At 41.5% G+C, this 20,350-nt stretch overlaps 1 long non-coding RNA gene across 1 annotated transcript in view; it reads left to right on the plus strand.

The window, feature by feature from the left end:
- The window catches only part of LOC309810731, a 27,740-nt gene extending 15,653 nt beyond the window's left edge, over window positions 1-12,087 (plus strand). Inside the window, exons 2-3 of the long non-coding RNA XR_014295051.1 lie at window positions 4,857-4,977; window positions 11,915-12,087. This is a non-coding gene — a long non-coding RNA (uncharacterized lncRNA). The remainder of the gene's footprint in view (window positions 1-4,856; window positions 4,978-11,914) is intronic.
- Window positions 12,088-20,350: the final 8,263 nt, after the last annotated feature.

A 20,350-nucleotide genomic window follows, 5' to 3' on the forward strand; every position in this document is an offset into this window, starting at 1 on the left:
AAACAAGTTTATATACTTATTCCAAGTACTAGGGGGTCCCTAGGATTGCTCCTGGGACTTCATTTACACAACATCCTATTGCCATAAGGGGCTTTAAAGTTGAATTTAAAACTTTTTGTAAAATTTCACGGCTGCTTGAGGTTGAGCACTGCTGGCAGGTAGGGATATATAACAAGCCCCTCAGAGGAACCCACTGAATAATAGGGAAATGTCACTTGAGATAAGACAGTGTTCTTGGGCATTGTGCTGCTTCCCTGGTCGGGGAGTGTGGTACCCAGGGGAGAGTGAGCTTCTAGGCTGGGGGAGTGCTGCGTGTAAACCTGGAAGCTCTGTACAGTTCTCTGCAACCTGGCTCCTGAGAGCACAGCTGGGGTCCAGGTTATGAGGGGTCTGATGGAGTCCTTGAGCAGTAGCCTATGGAGAAATATTTTGGGGACACTGATGAGTGCCATCTGGGAAACTCATGACAGTACCACTAAAAGGAGAAAAAAAAAAATCCAGCAGAACACTGATCAGAAATCTACAAGAGCTACTCATCCTCAAAACCCCAGAATGGAGAGGAATGACCAGATGTGGGGTCATACTGTTACCGACACTTTCAGGTTGAGCCCCAACAAGGGTCCTCCTGTCCTGTGTCCTTGGAGCCAACAGAACGAGGCAGAGTTCGGTTCAGAAGCAAAGGAAAGCTTTATTCTTTGATCAAAGCACGGAGAGGTGCGAGCTCACGCTCTAGAGCACACCCTCTCGGGACAGGCTGTGGGCGGGGCCGCTTTACAGGGATCTCGCCCGCGGGGGGAGGGGTGGAGCTCTCGAGGCTGGCACAGCTGCACTGCTCACCTCCAGATTGCAGCGTCTGTGCCGCGTCTCTGCGCACAGCCCGCCGGCCCCGCCGCCGCCATCTTGAATTGCAGTGTGGAGCAGCAGAGCTTCGGTTCGCGGCCTGTGAGCTGAGGTATCCGAGCGGTCATTTTGCACTGGGAGTTCTGGTCTGAAGTGCCGGGTGTGAGGTCTCTGTACGAGGCACCCTATGAGCAAGTGAAGCTAGACAAAGCACAAAGGAAAAGAAAGGAAAAAAAACGGTCAGACTCTATTACAAAGATTCTATTTTTACTTCCCGGGGAATTGTTAATGGCGTGTGTCGGTGATAGTACTTTTTAAAAAGTCCCTTTTCAGGGGGTTTTGGCCCTTGATTCTTCCTGCATATGGTGGCGCCTGCCATGGGAAATGGTAACGTAAAGCCTTCTCCTTGACGTGCCTATTAAAGGAAAAGGAGTGAAGGCAGAGGTCACTTTCTGCTTTATAAACCATCACCACCAACATCAAAAACCCAAACCAGGGCTTCCCTGGTGGCGCAGTGGTTGAGAGACCGCCTGCCGATGCAGGGGACACGGGTTCGTGCCCCGGTCCGGGAAGATCCCACATGCCGCAGAGCGGCTGGGCCCGTGAGCCGTGGCTGCTGAGCCTGCGCGTCTGGAGCCTGTGCTCCGCAACGGGAGGGGCCACGACAGTGAGAGGCCCGCGTACCGCAAAAAAAACAAAAAACAAAAAACAAAAAAAAAACCAAACCAAACGTCTCCCTTAAATGCAGAGAATAATAACTGAATTATATCTGAACAGATAGGATGAAGTCCAAAAATCTCTTAATGGAGGTTTAAGATCAGTGAAAGCCTGTGAAAAGAATCTCAAATTCCAGTTTAGGATGTGATCCAGCAAAGAGGACAGCACATTTATGTATTTAAAACTCATTGTGGGATGAATTGGGAGATTGGGATTGACATAGATACACTAATATCTATAAAATAGATAACTAATAAGAACCTGCTGTATAAAAAATAAATAAAATAAAATTCAAAAAAACCCCACCTCACTGTATATATATGTACGTGAGAGTGTAGAGCTACAGAAAATTGCACACGCGTAGAGGTGCACCCCGCCCCTGTCCACTCCCCTCGGGCTGCTCCGCGTGCCGCACGCTCCCAGACTGATCCTGGAAAGTGGAGGTTCTGAGCAGCAGGACCCCTCCCTTTCCTTTTATGTCTCAGACACTTCAAAGAGAAATCATGTGTTTCGTACAGGGAGGCAAAATGAGTGCCATTATCCATTCCTCAAAGAACAAAGCTAAACAATACGTCCTCTGGCCAAGGCCATCTGATTTGGCTACTGACAGCTCTGTCCAGATGGCCTTAAGTCCCCAGAGAACACTCACTGATGGTGCTTGATGGTAGGTAGGGTACATCACAAAGATGATGTCCTTGGCAAATTGTTATATGTGCTGCTTCACTGTGAGGATTCATGTTTTTTATCAAATAAGAAAATTCTCACTATTACCTTTTCCAGTGTTACCTTGGCTCCATTCTCTCTTCTTTTCTAGAAATCCTTTTAGACTTAATTGAACTTTCTCATGTTTGCTACCTTTTCTATCTTAATTTCCCTTCCAAATTTTCTATCTCATTGTTTCCCTGGGCTGCATTCTGGTATGTTGCTTTAGCGTGGTCTTCTTGTTAGTAATTCTTCTTAAGGTATGTCTAATCTACTGTCCATCCATTGAGTTTTTAATTTCAATAACTATGTATTTTGTTTCTAGACTTTCTACTTGATTCTTTAAATCTGTCTTTTTTTCCTTCCCTCCTCCCTCCCTCCCTTCCTTCCTTCCTGCCTTCCTGCCTTTCTTTCCTTCTTTCTTTCTTTCTTCCATAGATTTCTTTCCTTTTGTAATGTCTATAATCATTCTAAACAGGCTTATTTTATATTCTCTTTCAGATTGTTGTTTTAGTAGCTCAGTTCCTTGGGAAGTGGGAGGTGATGGAGGTGAATTCTGTTGTCTGTAATTTCTGTTGACTCTTGCCCATGACGGATTTGTCCCTCCAGTGTCTTGTAATTTCTTTTATTGTGAGCTCATCTCGTGTGGGGATTGCTTATTTTTGTTAAACTACCTGTATTCTGGATTGTGGAATGTTTCTCTAGAGTGTTTTTGTAATTGCTTTTGCCAGACACTCCCAAAATATTACTAGTCAGGGACCAGTTTTTACATTAATTTCTTGGCTTGGAAGTTTCTGGGCCATTCCAGTAGGGCAATTTAAAAAAACAAATTCATGTGTAGACCAGGTCCAGGGTTTCAAATTCTCAGGAAGGACTTTTTTCCACAAAGAGAGACAAATGAATTTTCATGTAATCTTGCTGTCCTGGTTAGGAATTTTTTTTCTGGTCAATATTCTCCCGGATGGTTCAGGTCTACAAGGGTCTTGGCTTCCTGTGGGAGTCTCATTTCCACCCCGTCTTGTGCAGGTTTATCTCCTGTGGTCTTTCTAAGACCCAAGTTCCAAGGGTTATGAAGATTTGTGACTCCAGTTCTGAGGGCAAATAGAGCATCAGTTCATATGCTAACTTAGTTGGTTTTATTCTTCCTCCTCTGTGATTTCCCCTTCTTTCCTATGATCTTAAGTTTGCTTTTAAAATTGTTTTTGTTATATTTTATCCTGAAATCCTATGTATACCTGAAGGAAGAGTTTTCAAGTTATGTTAGCCTGCCATATTATCATAATCAGAAGTCCTTTCATCTATGCTTCATTATTTCTTTCCCATACTCTTAAGTCCTCATGCTAAGATTGATGCAGTAGCCCTCTAATGCATTTCCCTCCAAGTGGTGTAAGAAACCATCTCTCAGATGCAGCTTTCTAAAACACCACTTTGACCATGTGATTTCCTGGCTTAACAACAGTCAATGGCCTTTATGAGACCTGTTGCATAAAGTTTAATTCCCTTGTCCTTGCATATAAGATCATCTGTAATCTGGCTTCCAATTAAATATAATTTCTACTGATTTCAGTGAAGTTTTTCATTTTTCTCTGTTGAACATTCTTATTAATTAGGCAAGTACTCTCTGGTATATACAACTGTCAGATGGATCCCCAACTATAGGACTGGTGTTTTTATCTATTTTAGTATGGGTTGTATTAGTCCTTGTGTTATCCCAAATCTTAGCACATGTCCTGACCAACAGGAATTCAATGCCTCCTTCTTAAATTTAATTAGAGAAGGGACATGGATGATTGGACTTCAAGTCATAGGAGTGACTGGAGAAATGTAATGGGCAGAGCTTTAGCTTAAATGGTTTTTTGAGCTTGTCTACTTTCTACCATGTACAATAAGAGAAAACAATGCAGAGAAGGTCAGTCCATGGAATATGACACAAATGGCAGTCTTAATGTGAGTAATAGTTATACTCTATATTTTTACAGTGTCTTGGTTTTTAAAGCATTTTTACAGCTACGGTACATTTGTTCTTTATGAAAACCGATAAGGTAGGTAGAGCAAATTTAGAAATAAGGAAAAGAGTCCAGAAAGGTTACTCATTAATTTACTCAACAATTGAACAAATCTTTATTGCACCAACTACATGCTACGCACTGGGCTAGGGGTGGCGGTACAGCAATGGATAAAATGAGCTAAGACTGTGCTCTCATGGACCCAGAAATCTTACAGTTCTGTGTCTTGTCCAAGTCTATATTTGCCCAATAAATGGTAGACTTGGTGTTAGAACCCAGTTCTTATAACTCTTGATTCATCAAACTCCTCTACTGGCAGGTTTAGCCCCATACTTGATCTGTAATAATATGTGGGTCCCACCTAAATTATGTTTGCTGTCTGTTTTAGAGTTGGATTTACTGTTCATCTCACTCATTTCCTCTTTTTGGTGGGCACATAGTTAGACTGCATTTCCCAACTTCCCATGCAGGTAGAGGTGGTCATGTGACTGAATTCTAACCAGTGATATACGCAGAGGTTATGTGCACTACTTCCCAGCCTGGACCACAGAAACACGGCACCTGTCATAATCTCTCCTTTTTCTCCATTAGCTGCTGAATGCAGAGGACTCCAAAGACCAAGGAAAGGGTGAAGCCATAAGATGGAAGAAACATTTCCTGAATGACACATGGAAAGCAGCCTGTCAACCAGGAACACTTAGTATGACTTCTTGTGAGTGAGAGATAAATTTCTATTGTCTTAAGTCACTGGGATTTGGGAGACATTTTTGTTTTGTTTTGTTTACAGTAGATAGCATACCCTAACAAATGCACCCTTCAAATTAAAGCCTAAAATGGGACTACAAGAGTGATAATTAAATGGCATAAATTTATTCTTAATCTATTGAACTATATCCCATGTTCTTTTTTGATAATCTGGATATAGACATGATTATTCTCATCAAATTCAAAGCAGATAGCAGCACTTCAGGGCAGTTTAAAATGATATTCAACAATATTGTAGACCCAGTGTGTCTTGATATCAACAGGGCATTTTGAATAAAATGGTGAAATAGGGATACCACTCAATGAGTTCAAAGCTGCTTAATCAATCATACCCCAAGTGATTAGTGGACACATTTAAGTATGCAGGGGGTTCTGCGATTGAAATATTGGACTATTCTCTTAGCCTTGTTTTGGTCAGCATTTTTATCAGTGTCTTGCATGAGGATGTAGTAGGTACGCTGGTCACATGTGCTAGTGACACAAGTCTGGAGGGGATAGAAATAAGACATAAGATAGTTAACAGAATCAAGATTCATTATCTGGATGTGCTGCAGTGCTGGGCCAAAACCAGCAACATGAAATGTAATAAGGATAAATGCAAGGTCTTGTTTTTAGGTCCAAAAATGAATTATAAGACTACAGGATGGAGAACATGTAACTTGGCAGCAGTTGACGTAAAAAGGCTCTGGGGGTCTTATTTCACCAAAAGCTCAATTTGAGCCAACGGTGTGACATGGCTTCACAAACTGAGCTGCTTTAATGGAAGAATTGTGTGACCATCATGAGACACATTAGGCTCTGTGCTCCTCAGATGAAATCTGGGTTGTTAGTTTTCATAATAACTTTAAAGTTCTGTGTCTGTTGGAACAGTGACAAACTAGAGATTCCATGGAGGAGGTGATGAGGATGGTGAATAAAGATGTCTCCTGCCTCTGCACCCATAGCATACCACTGGTGACCTATTTAGTGCTTGTGTCATTTCTCCAGCTTTGCACGATAGTCTGTCTCATGCACTAGACAAGCTCCGTTAACAAAGGGATATTAATAATTATAGCACCAACAATGGTTACAGGTAACATTGATTGAGTGTCTCCCATGTGCAGGGCATTTCTCTAACCGTTTTCCATATATTATCTTATGCGACCTTCATGGCAGCCCTATGAAATGGATCCTACTGGTGACTCCCCTTTACGGATGAACGAAGACATAGTAGGGTTAAGTTCCTTAGTAAATGATGCGGTCAGGGCACAATTTCAGGCAATTTGACTCCAGGACTGCTACTCTTCACCCATATGCTATCTATCTGATCAGGCTCTGAAACTCTCCAACCTTAAGCACTCATGATCAATAATTTTAATGAGAGAGAGGAGAGTGGTACATAGAAACCAAGTTGTAGAAAGAACCAAGAGGGGCAGAGCGTTTCTCTGATAACTGCTGGGAATTTGTCTAGTGCCCACTGCATATAAGAAGAGAAATACACTCATGAGGTTGGGTTTTTTTTTTAAATCAATTATTTATTTATTTGTTTTTGGCTGCGTTGGGTCTTCATTGCTGTGCGTGGACTTTCTCTAGTTGCGGCAAGCGGGGGCTACTCTTCGTTGTGGTGCGTGGGCTTCTCATTGCAGTGGCTTCTCTTGTGGCGGAGCACAGGCTCTAGGGACACGGGCTTCAGTAGTTGTGGCTCGTGAGCTCTAGAGCACAGGCTCAGAAGTTGTGGCATACGGGCTTAGTTGCTCCATGGCATGTGGAATCCTCCTGGACCAGGGCTCAAACCCATGTCCCCTGCATTTGCAGGCAGATTCTTAACCACTGTGCCACCAGGGAAGTCCATTCATGAGGTTTTGATATACCTGGAAACCTATTCTAGTAGCCTCATGAATAATCTATATATTTTTAGTTTTCAAAAACATTTTAATTTTTTATTGAGGTATAATTGACATACAACATTACATTCGTTTCAGGTGTCAAAAGCATTTTGAGAACACTTGATGTTATTTAATCCTACAAATTGCTTTGTAAATTAACCATGGCAAGTTTAAGGAAACAAGCCCAGAAAGACTACATTTGTTCATCCATCCATGTATTTACCAACAAACACTTATTATCTATTACGTGCCAGGCAATAACCACAAAATCATAAGAACTTTGTAAAGCAGGTGTTATCTCCATTTCATAGATAAGGAAATGGAAGTCCTGAAGACTGCATCAACACTAGCACTATGAGATACACACACACACACACACACACACACACACACGATGATACGTGTGAACTATGTCTGGGCCCCACATTACATATTCTTCTTTCAGAGGTTGGAATTGGAGGGGTCATTCTTCCTCATTGTTAAATTTCACAGCCCTGTGTGTTGGAAAGGGGTTTCCGTATCTAATTAGTAGTTGAGCTCTTGGTTTCCAATATGATGTTCTTACCATGAGATAGGTTATGTGAAAAAATCAAAGTGACATTCGTGCAAAAGAGAGCAGAGTCCTCGCCATCATAGGGATGAACATTTTGAAATAAACACCTGTTAGAACATGAGATCACCCTTGGAAGGTGCTTTGGGATCTTTGGGCAAGTGTGGTTGGCGTGGGGACGCATGCTGGGACACCTCCCGCCTGTGGGTTCCAGACCTCCCAGGCTCCCAGCCTCCCAGCTGTGGAATGTCCTGGAATGTGCTCCAGTCGGCGTGGGCCTGGAGCCTGGGAGCTGTAGGGCTGTGCTAGCAGGGGCTGGTCTGGACCCACCTGGGATCTCTGGTGTGGTTCAGCAGCCCCCGGGGCTGGGAGGTGAAGAAACTAATAGGAAATGCAGAACTTGTCACTGCAGGCCTCCCTGCAAGCAGAGGTCAGCTGGAGCTGAAGGAAGATAGGGGTTCCTCTATCGCTTCTTACCAACATCCACCCTGTCAGCATAATTTCCAACAGAGTTTATCCAAATGCCTCTCTCGCCCGTGTCCACAGAGAGTTAGACATTCTGTATCACCTACTCTTCTTCCTTGTAAATGAGCAGTCTTCTTTAAGGTTAGGACTGAAGAGAAACTGTGGACCCAGGTAGCGAAGGGTAAGTAGTATTGGTAGTGAAAAGAGAGGCAAAGTATTTGGTCCTTCAGCCCTGGAAGTTCCTGGGAACTCTCCTGCCTCACCTCTGCATGTTGGTGCAGACACAAAGGCCAGACCCTCTGCAGCAGCCTTTTAAAGTCCTGTCAATAAAAGATCTTTCAAGGAGAGTTGGAATGCTCACCAGGGGAAAGGTTTCTTTTTCTCTCCTAGAAGGCCTTAGAGACTTCTACATTTTCCATGACTTCCAAGAAGAGAGTCAGGGGGAAGGAAAATTACTGCTTAGACTGCAGTTGGCAGTGGCTTGGGGATCAGCCCCCTAGGCCCTGGCTTTGTGCCTCTATGGAGAAGCATCTTTAACTTTCATTGCCCAAGGGTGTTTTTCTTCTAGTGAGTGGAGGAGGAGATAGGAGAGGAAATAAAAGCACAAAAATGAAAAACAAAGAATTCCTGAAGGTCTGATAAGCTGTTCAACTATGCACCAAAACATAAATATTTGGCCAAATTAGCTACTCCAAATGCTTCATATTTCTAAAATTGAGCCACAGTTTGTTATACTTTGAAGTTCCTCAGCTCTTGACAATCCTGTGCAAATCTAAGGGGAGTGAGGATTGGAGTTCATTTCCCTCCCTGAGATCTCAACAAATACTTAACTTCTTTTCTTTGATGCCTGGTAAAATGATTTTGTTGTTTTGTTGTTCATCTCTTTCCAAAGGGACATGTTCTGTGCTTGTGCAGTCATTCAAGTCAGCATTTTATCAATGAACAAGCAACAAACATGTGCTGGAAAATATTAACTTGGAACTGATCAGAAAGCTCTAATGGTTATTAAAATATCTGCATCCTAATATAATCTGCAACAGTGCTGTAGCCTAATTTCTGCTTACCTTTTGTTGAATTCACCTTTTGAGATTTGCATGACTTTAGTCATACAGCATCTCACAAATATAGGATTCAAATCTAATTTACTTATGCTATGGCATGGCAGAAATCACTGTTCCCTTGGGCAGAAGAATGAACACCCATAAATTGAGTGTTTATATGATCCTCAAGCAGTTGGTTAGTTTCCTCAGTGCAGTCCTGTTACCTGAAAACTGGGCTCAACCTCTTGGTGGATGTCGAGCCAAAAGATACAACCAAGCCAAAAATCGGGAGAAGAAAGGATTTCTTATTACCTGCAGCAAGTAAGAAGAACACCAGGGATCTTTCCTAAAGCTGTGTTTCCCCAAATAGCAAAACCGGGGAAGTTTAAGCTAAGGGTACACGCATATTCATGAAAGGGCTTGGGTGGTAGGCAGAGTCCAAGCTTTAGTTGATTGAAGTCAGGAGGGTCCGAAAAGGTCAACACCATCATCCCTTAGGTTGCAGTTGATCTGGTGGTTGAGCGCTTCAGGCTAGTCTTTACCACTGAAACAGAACTGGGAGTCTTTACACGTGATATATTATCTTTTCTAGTGTTACCTCTCTTGCCTTAACAGTCTTTGTTTCTGCATTCTTTTGTTCCCTTGAGATCATTAATTACTGAGACTTGGGCATGGCCAGGCTTGGATCACAAAATGGCTTAGGCCCAAAATGGCTTCACTTATGTCAAGAAAGCTATGCCTGGTTTTCTTTCTCTGGGGACCCCTTCCTTATCTGCTTACAGTCCTCTAATAAATTTAATGAAAAATAGGCAATCAGATCAGTTGTTTGCTATCATTTTAAAAAGCAGTAGGATGTTCTAAGGTCTAGAAAACAATGGGCCCCTCTTTTCCTGCAGCACCCATGTTTGAGGGAGTTAATTAAACAAGAAGTCTGTTAGACTGAGGTGGCTTTAACGCCTTAGTAGCCTAACCTAACCCAAACCTAAGCAAACCCAAACCTAAACCTGTAGACACCTCAAGGTTAAGAAATCAAATGTAAGGAGAAGCCATCACAAATAACCAAGTAAACTTTCCCAAATAAGGCAACTACTATAGCCAGTCAGATAATTTCCTTGCTTTGCTTCTGCCTTTTCTCTATCAAGTCTCTACCCAAGCTTCTATAAGTGGTGAAGCACTCCTAACCACATCTGGTTTGGTGCTGCCCAATTCAAATCGATTTTGCTCAAATAAACTCTTAAAAATGTGATATGCCTCAGTTTATCTTTTAACAAGGGGAAGATCAAGACAGAAAGATGAAAGAACAAAGCCCCATGGTTAAGCCCTTGGCCAATGGGAAACTTTTTCTCTAGCAGCAGTTCATTATACTTCATAGTAATGAGAAGTATTTTTATTAAAGCAGACAAGGGTGGTGTTACCCAGAACTGCCACTTTTAGGCAAAGGAAAGTGCTGAAGAAGTATCAAGCCTGCTCTCAGGCCCAAAATCTTTTGACCTCATTCCCAGGAAGCAAGACCAGGGACCTCCAGATGTTTCTGATGAGAATGAGTGTGTAGCTCAGAGTTCAGGTCAGTTATTTAATGGAGAAAATTAGAGGCCTTGCCTCTTTAGAGTTGGCTTTAAGTATTCTATTCTCTTCTATCAGGAAATATTTGTATTTGGGGATGGGGAGGTATGAGAGGGAGAGAGCAAGACTGATTGCATACTTTTTTATAAGAAATTCTGGAGATATTGAAAGCACAGGAAGTTCACCTATATCTGCAGACACTGACTGAATTACTCTGAAATAAGGCAAAATCAAAGTAAGCCAATCCCAGTAAGCTTGCCAGAGCAAGATTCTTCAGAAGACATTATCTCTGCATCTTCCTGGTCACTATCACTTCATTTCCCCAGAGAAGCCCCTCCCTTCCCCTGACAAGCCCCTCAGTTCCCGCCCTTCCTAACCCTTGGAAGGCCCTTCTCTCTTTGCTCTTGAAAGGGCAGTTGAAACGCCTCTTCCTCCAGGAAGACTTTCTTGGAGAAAAGAAGTGACTCGCCTTTCTCTGGACTCTCGCAGAACTTTAATTGCACCTCTTCATGGCACTTATTGTCATTGTACCACATCATAGCAATGTATGTTCACATCTTATCCCTTCTTATCTCACCTGATTTGTAAGCTCCTGGATGGCAAGATCTCTGATATATAGACAGTCCCCGACTTATGATGGTTCAACTTGCGATTTTTCGACTTTACGATGGTATGGAAGCAACACGCATTCAGTAGAAACCATACGTCGAATTTTGAATTTTGAACTTTTCCTAAGCTAGTGATATACGGTCTAGTACTCTTTCCTGATGCTGGGCAGTGGCAGCGAGCACAGCTCCCAGTCAGCCATGCGATCATGAGGGTAAACAATGGATATACATTCTCAACCATTCTGTACCCACACAACCATTCTGTTTTTCACTCTCAGTACAGTATTCAATAAATTACATGAGATATTCAACACCTTATTATAAAATAGGCTTTATGTTAGATGATTTTGCCCAACTGTAAGTTAATGTAAGTGTTCTGAGCGCATTTAACATAGGCTGTTTGGTAGGTTAGGTGTATTAAACGCATTTTCAACTTACGATATCTGGACGTAACCCCGTGGTAAGTCAAGGAAGATCTGCATCATACTTTGTGTCTTCACACTATTTAGCACAGTACCTCATACTTAAAAGGCACACAGTAAGTGTGTGTTTAGCAATAAAATAAATGCATCCAAAGCCAGCTCTACTGCACAGCAGTAACACAGCTGCAACCTAAATATTCTTACAAGTGAGGATAAAGAAAGTCAAATCTCCACTTTCTAAGTTTCAAATAAATGCTTCCCTTATTTTCTCTAACTCAGTATCAAGCTTCTTAAATTTGGTCAGAATCAGTTGAGCAGTTTAGAGTGTAATAGTTTAAACATTTTTCTTTTTCTTTCTTCCTTGGGAACAGATGACACTTTGCTGGACAAAAAGGAAAAATATCTGGGTGGGAGAGATTGTGGGGGGCCCATTAAGCCCGCATTCTGCTACTGGATTTAGTCGAAAATACCAAGCTGTTTTCAAGAAGTCTGGATTAAACTGACTCCCTCACACTGTACTCAGGGATGCCTTACTTGAAGAATTGAAAGCAGAAAGATTTGGGAGTTCAGAGTTAAGCTGAACAAAAGGTAATTATTTTAAATCAAAACATATGCATGAAGTGTGAACTTAAGCTAAATTCCAAGGGGCAATTGCCACTTAGCTTTCACTCCTCAGACCTATCTTCTCTGATAAATTTTCCCTGGTTATATTTTTTTTTAAAAGGGGGGTAGGGTGGGGTGTTGCTTTGCCATTCCTTAAAATAGCACTTTTTAAATTTTTTTAATTAATTAATTTTTATTTCTGGCTGCGTTGGGTCTTTGTTGCTGCGCGCCAGCTTTCTCTAGTTGCGGCGAGCGGGGGCTACTCTTCGTTGCGGTGTGCGGGCTTCTGATTGGGTGGCTTCTCTTGTTGCGGAGCACGGGCTCTAGGCACTCGGGCTTTAGTAGTTGTGGGTCACGGGCTCAGTAGTTGTGGGTCGCGGGCTCTAGAGCGCAGGCTCAGTAGTTGTGGCGCACAGGCTTAGTTGCTCCGTGGCATGTGGGATCTTCCCGGACCAGGGCTCGAACCCGCGTCCCCTGCATTGGCAGGCGGATTCCTAACCACTGTACCACCAGGGAAGCCCAGCACTTTTAAATATACTGTCTCCTATTAGTGTCCTAGTGCCTTTCATCTCCTAATTGTTCTATATAATACCTGGTGTGATGTGTTCTTAATATGTAAGTAATGAGAAGATGAGGAGCAAGTGGTAGAATTATATGAAGAAAAAAAGAAAGTAGGTAAGATAATTCCTGTCCTTTTTCTCAGTGTCCAAGAGTTTTGGGAGACTTGGGAAGCCTTTTGGTGTGGTGATGGTGGAATTTGTTTTTCAGTTTGTAACGTAGTGTTATCTGTCATGGTTGTGTGGATTTGATGAAGTAACTGCTCTTAGTTTGGGAGGACTGGAGAGATTCTGTGGGCAGTCCGTGCAAAGAGCCTAACTGGGCTGGAATCTCTAGCAATGGAACTTTTGGGGCTCAGAGCTTAGGTTCTGTATATTTGGACTTTGGGGAAGGAAGAAGCTGTTGATGAATAATATCTGAGGAATCGGAGATTAGTCTAATGAGGCCAGAGAAATGAAAAAATAGGCTTGTTTATTTTTCTTCACAAATGCAGAGAAATGCCTGTCAGCCCTGGCACCAACCATGGAAGTGACACAAGAGTGCAGAGCAAGGAGTGGGACTTTCAAGGACAAGGACAAAAGAGTGAGATAACGGGTAGATGTGGGGTGGATCTAGCCTCGGGGGGCTTCTGGATGCAGAAGGGCATGATGCACCCACAGCCAGGGACCTAGGTGGTCATTCCAGCTTTATGAAGGGCTTCTGTTTAGCCAACCCCAGAGGGGGTGCTTTTCAAAGTTCCAGAAGACAGCAGAAGTTTGAGTAGTGCCGAGGAAATACACAGATTTCTGAGGTGCCAGAGGTGCAAGAGTGGGTAACATTTCTGGAGTTTAATTTAGAGAACACATAGATTTCTAGAGCTCAGGGTTAGACCAAAGAAGTTCTTGATCTCACAGAAAGAGCAGATTCTCGGACCTCTTTAGGGAACGCAATTCATAGTAAAGAATAGCACTCTAGAAGGGAACCAGTGGGTCCAGGTCTCCCAGAACTAGAAAAGTAAGAGGAAGAAATAGAGAATGATCCCTTCAGAAACCCTGAGGCACTGTTCTGATAATGTGAGAACACTGGGAGCTCTGGGTCGGGATGGGTACTGCCTCTCAGAATCCTGAGACCCAACAGTCCTCTGAGTGGACACTTCTCCAATTGATGACTTCCTCTGGCACATTCCTGCCCATTGATGATCCACAGCCTAAGTTCTAAATCCTCCAATAAAATGACACCAACCACTTTACCATCCTCTCCAAACATCTGGCCTTCCTTTGATCTTCCTCTTGATCAGGAAATTCCTTTTAAAAACCCCATTGGTTGCCGTGAATATTTTTTGCTATTTTCTGCTCACTTAGGGCTTTGATATTCCCAATGCTTTCTCTACCAGTTAGGGTCCATGCAGGGGACAAAACCCCTACTAGTTATTTGAACAAAGAGAATTTAATATATTTTTTAAGCCTGTTAATGAGATATAGAGTTGTTAGCAAGGTAACTCAAAGGGTAAATAAGGTATCAGGGAAGAAGCAACAGCAGGAAGCACTCCTAAAATAGAAAGAACAAACAGTGGAGGTTGGGTTCTTAACATTTGGAAACTAAAGGGCGGGCTTCCACAGAGATGAAATTCAGATTTCTGAGGAGAAGAGGCTGCTTGGCTGGTGTTGGTATCTCTGAACCTGGAGGAGAGGAGGCTTCAGGAAATCTAGATTTCTGAGGAGGAAGTACGGATCAGATGTCTTGGGGGGACTGGGTGGAGGGTTGATGCGGCAAGTGTTTGGAGAAACTGCAAATTAGATTCAACTGCCGCTTCAGGAAGAAACTGCTATTGCTGGGGTGACACAACATTGCTGGGGTGACCTAAAGGCCTGCTAGCATACAGGAACAGGCAACACCCTTCCCTTCCTCCGTTCAGCCCTGTAGTCTCCCTGTGGCGCCCCCTATTGGCAGAGCCCAACAGGGCGCCTGCTGTCAAAGCAGAAATGTGCTGTGCAGAGTCCCAGCATCACAAAGCAGAATAGAGGAGGGTGGATCTGGAGTTGAGAGGTCGCACCTTAATAACTGGCACACTCTCCTCATAGATCCTCGGGAAAACACCTGCTTCTTTCCTATTATAATCATGTGTTATTAATTACTCTGGAATCATATTTGAGGCCTTTCCAAGTACCTTTTCTTGGAAGGGAGAACCATGCCTTTCTTCCCTAGATTTAAAAAAATTCTATCTTCCTAAAGTCTAAGGCATATGCTTGATTATGCCTATTCTTTTACTCCTAGCAATGAAAAGTAAAAAAAAACCAAAAACAATTACTTCCACTTTCTTCTGAAAGGTGAAGACAAGTCAAGAATGGGTCTACCACCACACATAATATATATTCAGTGATCAATTCTAGATCTCACTCCTATACCACTAGTTCTTTTTTTTTTTTTTCTTTTTGCCACATGGCATGCTTGGGGGATCTTAGTTCCCCAAGTTCCCCAACCAGGGATCGAAACTGGGCCCTCGGCTGTGAAAGCACAGAGTCCTAACCACTGAACCACCAGGGAATTCCCACTCCTATACTAGTTTTATCTGTCAGAAATGTGTAATTAATTTTCTCCTCCTGACCAGGTGGCTCATAACATAGTTCCAAAACAAGCCATATCTTTTCGTCTCTAACTCATCCTCACTCTACAGTGTTTCCATTCATAGGTTATTCGTGTGAATAGCTCCTTGACATATAGTACCATTCAGTCTCCCCTTATTAGAGGCCTATCGTTCAGGAATAGGACTTGCTCTTCCATCAGTGCATTTCAATATGGAATCTCTTTCCACCATGTCTCAAAAATCACAGTATGGTATAATCTCAAGCTCAGTTTGCTTACACTATACACTTGGAAGGTTAGGGAGACAGTATGATGTAGTGTGGGCTCTCGACCAGATTGCCCATGTCTAAATCCTCCTTTTCCCACAAGAACCAGCTGTGCATGTCCCTGTGAACATGGCTTCTTAAGCGTCTATAAGTTTAGCTCCTATAAGCTTTATTTTCTCCATCTGTAGAATGGAAGTAATAATGGTAACTTACTTTATAGGATCGTTCCTAAGTTTAATAGTGATATGAAGATAGTAAATAATCAGTGACAGATATTATTAGTATAAAGATGTTGAGGCTATAGTTATTATTTCCTTCTTCCATTTCCTCTCTAATATTTTGGGGGTACAAAACACCAAGTCCCATACTCTTATTCATCTTCTCATCTTATCCTTGTTGTCCTCAATAGGTACCACTTTCATAGGCTTATCAAAGCGACTGTCTCCCTCTCCTTCTTTATTTAATTTAGTTTTTCAATCAGGTCAGACTCCAGTTATATATACTTCCCTGGCCAATTCATCCCAATACCTAAGGCCATAGTTTTGTCTTTTAAATCTCATTTCTCATTATCTTCTCTTTATTGGGACATTCAACTTCCACATCTTCCTTTCTATTCCAAGCCTTTACTGTTGGTAGAGAAAATTATAAGCCCATCATCTAAGCCAGCGGTCCCCTATCTTTTTTGGCACCAGGGACCAGTTTTGTGGAAGACAATTTTTCCATGGTGGTGGGGGGATGGTTCAGGCAGTGATTCGAGAAATGTGGATCAATGGGGAGCGATAGTGAGCGGCAGATGAAGCTTCGCTTGTTTGCCTCCTGCTCACCTGCTGCTGTGCAGCCTGGTTCCTAACAGGCTGCAGACCAGTAATGGCCCACGGCCCAGGGGTTGGGGACTCCTGATCTATGCTGTAGAGTCCTTTGATTCCTTGTCCAAGGCCTCGTAGTTTCTTTTCAGTTAATGTCATTTATGCAGCATTTTAAACTTAAGATGTGCCGGGAGGAGATTTCCAGGAGCAAGTTAATAGGAATCTTCAAGTGGCAGAGGAATCATGAGAGCAGACCTAAGAGCTTAAGGAAGTAGATTTCAAGAACTTGGTGATCCATCTTAGGTATTCAACTTGGACAGAATGCTTATTTCATACAGGTTAAGTAGGGCATCTTGAGACTGTCAGAAAATGAGTCTATCTGCATAATGCCAAAGAAATCTGTTATCTAGTCAAAACAACCAAATAATTTCCATGTTAATTTATTTTTCATCTTGTGTTTGTATTTGTACATCCAGCCCAAAACTCTCAAAGGAATAAATTATTACTTCAGCATATAAAGGTTTAGTTACTTCTCTTGGCTACCACAAACCATCCAAATTATAAAAGTAAAACTATGTATTGTACAGTGATACCTTCATAAATCTACTTCCAAGAGCCAGAGAGGAGGCATCAGGAGTGGAGAATTTCATATGTGTCTGTGCATGTACAGAGTTCAGGCTCTAGAAATAAATGTGTCAAGTATGTGTAACTGCTGCCGAGTAATTATGCAACTTACATTTCTGCCAATAAATTTTGAGCCTGACATGCAAGACTGGACTATAAATCCAACCTTTGCACCAATTATCAAAAATACACTTTGCAATCTTGAATATATTATTTTCAGAGAGAAAATAAAGAATGGAACGTTATGTTGAGTCCATGATGCAAACTCTGCTGGAGGTTGGGGTTGGGTGTGGAGTGTGTCCAGAGGAGCCTCAGCTCTGAAAAGAGAACTTTTAGTCTTAGGATCTCGAAATTATGATGACGTTATGAACCTTGGGCCTGAACTCTCATGTGAGAAAATAATGAGAGAAGGCATCTTAATGCTTCCACCAAAAAATGGGTGTATCATCTCATTTACTAAAGTAATGAAATAATTGTTCTGTAGGGAATGGATTCCCAGGAATCTCCACCCTCACCTGTGCCAGATGCCACCAATTACCCACTCCAAGTTTGTAGGGCCTGGGCATTGCATCTCAGTCCTGCAGAATCACCTGGAGAGATTTGAAAACTGCGGATGTCTGACTCTACCCAAGAAATGTTAATGCAGCCCAGGCATTGCTAGTTTTTGTTGTTGTTGTTTAAAGCAAACCAGGTGAGAAGCATTGGCTCAGGTCAACTGCCCAGAGTGCCTCCTACCTCATGAGAACTACGGCATAGTCCGCTGGCAACGATGTGAACTAGGGCCATCGTGGGAGGCTCTTCTCCATTGTTGCTGCCTTGTTTCCTCTCACACTCTTTATTCTCTTGCCTTGTAGCATTAGCCCCTGACTATAAATTGTCTTGAATCTATTGCCTCTAATTTCATGCTTCTAATTGCCAAGTGCCTGCTCGTCTCTCCCCAGCCTATTTTGACTCTAGAAATTTGTATTTTCCTTCTGAGTGCTTATCCCCTCTATTGCAAACTCTAGCCTCCTGATTTCCCAGCTGCCTTTGCAAGCTCCTCTAGCTGCACTGACTTGAGGCAGGCGTCTGACTTAGCTTTCTCAGTTGGGACAGGAGGCTGGGACCTCTCCACAGGTATTAAGTCCTGAATAAATTTGTTCAGCCTGTGACTTCTGTGGGATGGGATGAGATGAGGTCAAGCCTATCCATGTAGATAGTAGTCTTCTTGTTGTAGGTGACATCAGTGGTGCAGTTGTGAATCAGACCAGCTTGGATTTGAATCCTGGCCAGGAAAGTCACAACAAAGGGAGCGGGAACCCCAGGTGGCCAGGAGCCAGGTTCCTGAGTGAGGAGGGCCTGAGATGTGGTAAGGAGGAACATTGTAAAGGGAAGAGGGGAAGGAAAATGAATGACAGGTAATACAGTCTTCTTTAGGTAAATCTGGGAGTGCACAGGAAATGTTAGTGTTGGTTACTCTAGCTTGTATAACTGCCATTGTCATTTTTTAAGTACTGCCACATGTCTTGTTTCATGACTTCTTAATAGTACCATTGTCTCAAGATACAAGCACAGAATGGAAGTGTAAATTTTTTATTTTAATTTTTTGTTCTTGTTTTGCATTCTTTACTAGTATACTTTTTACATTTATAAACATTAGTATCAGTCACAGATGTTGCTGGGTAGGATATTATGATAACCTTTGCTAAAATGTCACCAATAAAGGCATCACTGTTAATTTCTCCTGACTTCTCTCCATCTATTCAGGTTACCCCACTAAAGTACATTTGTTATCTTCTATTTTTGATATATATCCTTACTCAGTGTTGGTCTCACAACTTGTTGGAGAACATGAGGCAATTACTCAAACTTCGTTGGAAGTGTAAATTTTTAAAAATGTCAATAAAATAACACATATATCCTCCTTTTCAACAACTCAAACATTAAAAGTAAACTAAAACCCACTATTGACTTCCATGCCTAATCCCAGTTGGCTCCCAGAAGTACCTCTGTTAACTGAGGTATAGTCCTTCCAGTGCATTCACATACAAAAACATATGTATATATTATATAATACATATAATTATACAATACACATAATTATACAATATAATATTATAAAGTTGATTAATGTGTGTAGGTAAGAGTGAGTTTTATATATCTGGTATCATACCATATGTATCACTATGAAAATTACTTCTTTTCACCCAACAGTATATAATGGAGATCTTTGATTTCACTGCATATAGATCTATCTCATTCTACTCAACTGTTAAACTCTATCTGCATACAAATGAGATGTTTCTAATTTATGTGATTACAAAAAATTCTGCAGTGAATAGCTTGTGTGTGTGAGTGAAGCTTTCTTTAGATCAGAAGTAAAATTGTTAGGTCATAGAGTATATGCATTTTTAATTTAAATGGGTATCGTCACATTCATACTTCACATTCATACTAGGAATGCAAGAGAATACCGTTTCACTATGTCCTAGCCAACAATGATATTTTAAATCTTGTCAATCTGAAATGGTATTTCTTTATTGGTATGAAATGTTTTTTCATTATTGATATGGTGAAAATATGCTTCATTATTGTTCCAATTTACGTTTCTTTGACTGCAAGTGAGATTTAACATCTTTGTATATGTTTACTATTACTTGTATTTCTTCTACTATGAATTCACTTTTCATATCCTTTGCCCACGTTTCCATTGGTTGACTTATTGATCTTTTCTTCTTATTGATAAAGAGTGCTTTAAATATTATGGATTTTGATCAAGGCAACTTCAGGGACACCACTCACATTGTAGTCTACGTGAATGGCTTCCCCTGGTGGTGTGCAGTGTACAGCTTACACAGTCATACTTGGCAGTTCTTAGTCTTTTGTTTGTGATGAATTATGTAAACATTTTATCCTTAATCTGTCTCCTGTCTTTTAAAATTGTTTGTGTTATTTTTCATAGTAGCAAATTTATTTTTTTAGTCATATCTATCAGTCTTTTCCTTTGTGTTGTTTGTCTTCTCAGTTTTGTTTAAAATGCTCTTTCCTACCAAAGGTTATAAAACATTTTCCTGTATTTCCTCTGATTGTTTTCATAGCTTTTTATGCTTGTATCTTTAATGTATCTGAAAATTATTAGTAAATGGCATGAAATAGGGACCTAAACGTTATTTCTTCCTAATGGACAACCATAACCAATAGTCCCAACAAATTATTGATAGTTATCCTTTCCCCTTATCTAAACTACTACCTTTATTATATACTATTTTTTTCCTATACTCCTGAGTCCACCTCGGGGCTCTGCATTCTGTTCTTATGATTAAAATAATATTTGGAGAAAGTATTCATTTAGCTACACTAGGGTTATCACTATCTATTCATAACTGAAAAGTTGAGATTAAAATAAAAA

The sequence above is a fragment of the Mesoplodon mirus genome (assembly GCF_964341445.2).
Source record: "Mesoplodon mirus genome assembly, chromosome: 9".
NCBI classification, from domain to species: Eukaryota; Metazoa; Chordata; class Mammalia; order Artiodactyla; family Ziphiidae; genus Mesoplodon; species Mesoplodon mirus.